The 7475-nt window shown below is 46.9% G+C and overlaps 1 pseudogene; it reads left to right on the forward strand.

Annotated features, from left to right (window-relative positions):
• Positions 1 to 6070: 6070 nt before the first annotated feature.
• LOC125555477 (putative glutathione S-transferase GSTU6) lies at positions 6071 to 7222 on the forward strand (annotated as a pseudogene).
• Positions 7223 to 7475: the final 253 nt, after the last annotated feature.

Raw genomic sequence — 7475 nt, forward strand, 5'->3', positions numbered from 1 at the left:
GTTCTATCTTTTTCATGATTTAAGCAAAAACGCTAAATGGGGCTTAGCTCGCTATAGCTTTTCATAGCTCCTGGGCGAGTCGTCGCTAAGTGACACAGTCCCCTACTTAAAACCCTGATTTAGATAGGCATACAGTTGTAATTTAGGTAAGTTCAGATTCCTAACCATAATGGGTGGTCTTTTTTGTTCCAGCAGAAGGCATGTGGTCAGAACTAAAGTAGTGGAGGTATTACTTGATAATTTGATCTTGTTTCTAGTTAGTGCAATTGGTTTTCTCTTTCAGCTGCCATTGCTACCAAATGACGTCCTTGCTGCACAAACTTGTAGCATGGATATGGAATCACTGAGAAAGAATTGGCGGATTTATGTAAAAGCTACAGAGTGGTTACGGAGGAACAAAAGGTGATGCTTTTATTGGAGTTATTTATCCAAAACCATCACACTTGGGGCTAGGATAACCACTTAGTACCACATATGAGGCAGGGCACAAAAAACCTCCAGAATTGCACCTAATACGTAACACGGAGCACTGATGCTTGATTTTGGCCACGGAAACAGCGGATCTGACCGGTTGAGCCCACCTGTCGGACTGATGTGGCATGCCTACATGGATAATTTGCTGAGCTGGTCGAAGACCCACCTGTCGGCCTCTCTCTTATCCCCCCCCCCCCCCCCCCCCTCCTCTCTCTCTCTCCTTCCAAGCCATCTTCTTCCCCACGACTGTGACCACAGCCAGCCATACCCGCGTCGCCGCCGGAGCCTTAGCCCAACGAGCCACCACCGGCGAGCCTCCCCGCCGCCCCAGCTACCTGCCATCCGTCGCCACAAGCCACTAGACTCCAGCCGCACTTCCAGCTACCTGCCATCCGTCCTGCCCGGATCCGGCGAGGATCCGCCCCGCCGCCCAACACGGCAGACTCCTCGCGGAAGTGGACAACTGCGACAGCTCGACGGGAGCGCTTCAGCACCCTTCCGCCAGCGCAGGACGACGGGCTTTTCCGACTGGTCAAGCACGAGGGCGTGCACGACCAGAGTCGACGGCGACCGCCGCAAACAACGGGTGCACGCCGAGGAGCTCGGCAGGGCAGCTGGTCGTCGTCGTCGTTCTCGTCCCCTACCGCTGCGCCGAGCGCCGAGCGCCGGAGCATGATGACCCAGTTGAAAGGCGCGCGGTCGTCCCCTCCCCCACTTCCGGCAGAGGCGGCCGCGGCACGGCAACTGCAGCGGAGGCGCAGGTCGTTGGCAGGGTGCGCGCGTGAGCGGCGGAGGTAGGCGGGGGCCGGCAGGGTCCACCTCATCTCCTAGAGGAACTCGCCGCCGCAGTCCGGACAGGCAACGTCAGCCCCGTGCGGCCTGACCTGTGCCGGCGCGCATCGTGGAGGGCATGTTCGACCGCAGCGGCGAGTCCGCGGCGTCCTCTCCGCAGGAACCCACTGTCGTCCTCTCCGCAGCGCCGCCCGAGCTTCTCCTCACCGCGACTGCCTCGGCCTGCTCCCCGGCGCGCCGCCCACGCGGCCTTGCCTGGTCGTTGCGCCGCTCATGACACGCCCATAGCCTGTTTGCTGAAATGCCCATGAGAAGTAAAAAAGAAAAGGTGAAAGGATAAAGAGTCATTGACAGGTGGGACCCTTTTGCCACCTCAACAAATTATCCACATAGGCATGCCATGTCAGCCCGACAGGTGGGGCCAACGTGTCGGTTTCGCTGTCTTCACAAGTAAATCGGACAATCAGTGCTCCGCGTTACGTATTAGGCGCAATTCTGGTGGTTTTTTGTGCCCTGCATTATATGTGGTACCAAGTGGTTACCCTAGCCCCAAGTGTGGTGGTTTTGGGTAAATAACTCATTTTATTGAGTATATGCTTGCTCTGTAGCTATGATGATTTTCTTGAGCATTTTATTGTTCTTTTCAAATGTCATACTTGTGCTTGGCTAAACAACCTGCAGTCTGACTAGACTCTGAATAACGTCATCTCTCTGTTGTACAGCCCGTCGCGCCGCTGGACTCGCGCATGGACATAACCGCCCTGCTCTACAACACCGGGCAGGTGGTTGTCGTAGGCAGGTCCGTCATGGACATTGCGCAGCATCCTGTGGTGCTCAACACTGTGCTACCGCTCTTGCGGCAGATGGCATGGCCATGCCTGCGTTTCATCGTCGTGTCTGGGTTTGGCGCCACGCTCGGTGCTGGCGTCATGGCGATGTATGTTGGGGCGATGGTGATCCTTGATGCAGGGTCCACGTCCCGCTCCTCCACCCTGTAGGTACTACGAGATCACCACAAGGACACTTTGGGCATCCAGGTGTGATAGATCCACCATAGACCCTGTACAATAAGTGGAACACACTTTCGTTTTTTTGTTTCTGTTTTGCGAAATAAATAAGTGGAACACACTAGCTGTTTGCTCTCCGGTTTGCTAGGAAGCAAGGGCCAGGATGTTGTATGTGTGCTAAGTATATCGTGCTGTTGTATGTGTGATCACTACATTGTGCTGTTGTATTTGTGAAACACTATATATTGTACTGTCGTAATAAACGTCTTATAAAAGTTCCCAGAGGGAGCATTATTTATTGTTATTTATTTTTATATTTTTCTCTGCTCCATGTACAGTGGTCATGCGAGCATCAGCAGTTCAGCACGCTGCACCCTCATGCTTTGAGCTGCCTACCAGCCATGCCAATGAGACGTACACCACAGGCAGGACCGGCTCCAAGCATTGCGACCGGCGGCTCTAGCCAAAACTAAGCCATGCAACCACGTCCGTGCAGTAAAAAACCTGAAACTCTGAAGAAACAAGCACCTTTAACTGAAGATTTAGACAGTTGGCGAATTTTATTTTTTCTTTGAGTTGAATGACACTTGGGAACTTCTAGTAGATATCCGATCAACGTCCTGTGGCGACATGCTTAGAGTATCTACGAGGGGCATCTTAAACCCGCCTCAAACGCTCGGGCGGACAGCACGGTCATAAAAAACCGACCCAGATAGGCGCCTCAAACGTTTGGGCTAACCGACACCCCTCATATTGCCCAAATGTAGGGCAGATATGGGGCGCCCGGGCGCGTCTGTCCCATCGGACACGACCCACGCTAGCCCACCGACTCCATATATATTCCTCTCCATCCGCTCCCCGGACCGAACCCTAGCCATTTCACTCCACTCCACTCCGCCATCCAAGCTCCCGTCCGGCCTTCTCCGGCTTGACGGCCAGCGGATCTGAGTCCAACACCTCTAGATCCACCGACTTCGAGCTCATCCCACCCAGCCCCGACGAGGAGATGACGTCTGGCTTGCGCTCGCCGCTCCCCGGAGGAGGCCGCCCAACGGCAGCGCTCGGACTCCTTCCGTCGGGAATACATTGTGTCCGCCTAAATGGCGTATGGATCCGCCGCAAGGTGTGGCATCGCTACCTTACCGGAGGCGGTGCAGTCCGTCTAGCATCCGAAAGCGGTACCGGACGCGCAATCCCTCCGCCAGCCCGCCGAGGCGAAGGAGGCACCATTGGCGTCGTCCGATGCAAACATGGCGCGGCGTGCCGGCCGTGTGAGGCAGCGGCAGCCACGTGATTGCTCCGTATGATTTTGAGAGATTAGTGTGGCAACTAAACAGGAGACAGAGGAGGCAGAAAAAGTCATAGGCGCATGCGTGGTCGCGTGGACGGTAAGCGGCCTAGTTAATCGTACGGCGCCAATTGATTTTAGCGAGTTTATAGCAGAATCTTCTTGTTGGTAGACCAGCGGCGAGTCTTCGAAGATCTGTGAGCCGCGGCAAGGGACTTGGAATTGTTAATATTTTTGCAGGACATATAATCCCAACATTCTTTTTTCGATGGCAGCACAGCGCAGTGGTACCGTTTCCTTTATTGAAGGTGTCAGTTAGGAGTCGGATTTGGATGACAATGATATTGGTTGCAGATTGTGAATGACAAAATCGTTAAGTCTCAACACTTGAATTTATAAGTTTGAAAACTACTCCAGATTTTACAAAACATACTCAAGACGTTGATGATTCCACGGATCACGAGGCAATTGTGCGCCGATGATTTCATCGGTTTTCAATGTGTTGCACAGTTTTTGTAGTTTTTCCCATTTTTATTGTTATCCTCGTCACCAGTCTACTTTTTCCACACCCATTTTTTTAATACATAAAAAAATATGTGCATGTTTTAACATTTTAAGTCTATGATTAAAATTTCTCTAAAATTATATGTCCTGATGTCTACTTTTTTCATAGACGTCATAATCATACTTTTTTTACACATACGGAACATTGTTTTTATATATTTTTATCACTTTTAAGATATATTTTTCAATTTTTCAAAAAAATTATTTTCTATTTAACATATTTACCTTTTGATCTACATCAGGAACATTTTCTATGTACATCTAACATTTTTTAAATACATAATTGACAAATTTTAACATATATGTGTTGATGTCTACTCTTTTTATGGATGTTTTACATTTTTTGTATAGAGCAGAATAAATTTTTATGCTCATTTAATTTTTTTAAATACTTGATTTAACATTTCTTTCAAAATGCGTGTTAATGTCTTTGTTTTTGTACCCGTTTTACATTCTGTTGTATACGTCAGGAACATTTTTCTATACACATTTAAAAATTCTTAAATACGTTTCGAAAAAAAATTCGTAAATACATGATTAGCATTTTTATAATGTCACCTACATTTTTTGAAACACATGGTCATTTTTTTGTTACAAAAACTTTTTTATTGCTATCAATATTTTTAAACTATGTTAAAAAATTATACACTGCTTTAACATTGTTCAAAATCATAATTTTTAAAGGAATTTAATAAAATTTAAGTTTTGTAATATGTATCCAAAAGTTGTTCATGTTTTTGGAAGTTCTGGGATATACTAGCATTTTTTTTAATTTCATGAACGTTTTCAAGAATTCAATTATTATATATTTTTCATTGAAGAAATAACAGTAAATTGTAAAACCGAAAAAGGAAAAACAGGCAGAACAGTATGTATGGCGGCCAATTTACCAGGCGTGAGAGGCGAGTTGCTGCTTCGTCTCGCAATACATGTGTATAACTTTTCATGAGAAAAAACTATTGACACGCTAGCTCTACAAAAAAAGTGAAAATAGTGGTTTTTAATAGTGAACTGTACAAATACTGTTCCTTGTCTTCAAAATCACAATTTTTTTCATTTTTGTGTACCTCGTGTGTCAGTGTATTTTCTCATATACCCGCAAAAAAAGTGCATTTTCTCATAAAAATTTGCACACATGGTATATACATCTGTATTACAATGTAGATTTGTTAACATAATATTTGGAACTTCAAAATACTATTTATTTTGAATTTGTTCTTTTCAAACCGAGCCCCATAAAGCTCGAGCACCAAAAGACATTTCTGATGGTAACACAAATTATACCTGTTCTTTAAGGATGGCAATGGGCAGGATAGAGTAATATCATACTCATACTCGTATAGTCAGTGGGTACAAAAATTCTATTCATACCCGTACCCATGGTATGACACTTTACCCGTATCCATACTCGACGGGTACCATACTCATTAGGTACCCAGCGGGTAGAACAAATAGTACACAAGTTGTTCATAGTTTTACACTCATTGATAGCATATTTGATAAAAAAATCAATTATCTCAGCTCAATAACAGGTAGATAAGTACATGGTCACTATTAAAATTTAGAAATCATAACATACTCATAAGTCAACAAGAGTAGATGAAGTACATGACAAATTAATAATTAATTGATAACAACTTAACATTAGTTCACAAGCGGATAGGGTATAAGTATATCCGTGGATACAAGACTTTATCCGTACCTTACATAACTTAACGGATAGGGTATAAGTACTATCTATGGGTATAAAAATGTGCTTATACCATGCCCATACGGGTATAGTACCTACAGGTACCCGTATCGTGGGTAAAATTGTCATCCTTGTATCTTGCCCAGAAGCTAAGCACGAGACGTCATACAATATTATCATATACGATTCCGTTTAAAAAAAAAGATATTATCATATACGAGTGGTAGCAGGTACGTGCTTGGTCATTGAGTCCTTCAAAGACAAAAGATCAATCAACAAGGCCGGCAATTAAGAAAGGAGCAAATGAGCCCGATGCTGAGAGAGTAGCAAAGCAAAGCAGCAGGAAGGGAATGGCCGGCTGCGGAGGGGAGCTGAAGCTGGTGGGCATGTGGGCGAGCCCGTTCGTGGTGCAGGTGCAGATCGCGCTCCGTCTCAAGGGCCTCACCTACCAGTACGTGGAGGAGGACCTGCAGAACAAGAGCGAGCTGCTCCTCAGGTCCAACCCTGTCCACGGCGGCAAGGTGCCGGTGCTCATCCACAACGGCAAGCCCGTCTGCGAGTCGTCCGTCATCCTGCGGTACATCGACGAGGCCTTCTCCGGCGCCGGGCCCTCCCTCCTCCCCGCCGACGACCCTTACGGCCAAGCCGTCGCTCTCTTGTGGGCCGCTTTCATGGACGACACGGTAGGACGGGCGAGAAGAAGGACGAGGAGAGGAAGAAGGCGGCCGTGGCCATGGAAACCTTGGAGGGGGTGTTGAGGGAGTCCAAGGCGAGGTTCTTCAGCAGGAGGGACGGCCCCGGCTACCTGGAGAGATTTAACCCAACAAACTCCCCCTCCCGACATCATGGGGGGTCTCATTACCCCTCCCGACATCATGGAGGGTCTCACTACCTTCCGGCAGCCATGCCAGGGAGCCGGCAGCATACTTCGAGCTTCTTTCTTGTCGCCACTTTAGTCAACATATCAGCCTCATTGTTATCGGTGTGAACCTTCTCAAGTTGCATTTTCTTGGAATACAACACATCTCGAATCCAATGATAGCGGACTTCTATATGCTTAGACCTTGAATGAAAACTTGCATTCTTACTCAAGTGGATAGCACTTTGGTTGTCACAAAACAACACATACTTGTCTTGCTTAAAACCAAGCTCACAAGCCAACCGTTTCAGCCACAATAGTTCTTTGCTCGTCTCTGTTACTGCAATGAATTCAGCTTCAATTGTATTCAGTGCCACACACTTTTGTAGCCTACTTTGCCATGACACCGCTCCCCCTGCATAGGTAATCAAGTATTCTGAAGTAGACTTCCTTCTGTCAACATCTCCAGCCATGTCAGAAACTGAAAAGGCAATCAGCTTGGCTTCACCACCACCAAAGCAAAGTTTCAGATTTGTGCTGCCCCGGAGATATCTCAAATCCACTTCACGGCTTCCCAATGAGGTCTTTCTGGATTGGACATAAATTTGCTCACGGTACTAACCGCATGAGCAATGTCAGGCCTTGTACACACCATAACATACATCAAACTCCCAATTGCTGGAGCATAAGGAACATGATGCATTTCCTTTTTCTGTTCATCAATGGTAGGACATTGCTTTCTGCTCAACTTGAAATGGGCTGCTAGTGGAAAACTCACAACTTTAGCATTTTTCATCCTGA

This window comes from Triticum urartu, chromosome 5A, assembly GCF_056163025.1.
Source record: "Triticum urartu cultivar PI428250 chromosome 5A, HENAU_Tu73, whole genome shotgun sequence".
NCBI classification, from domain to species: domain Eukaryota; kingdom Viridiplantae; phylum Streptophyta; class Magnoliopsida; order Poales; family Poaceae; genus Triticum; species Triticum urartu.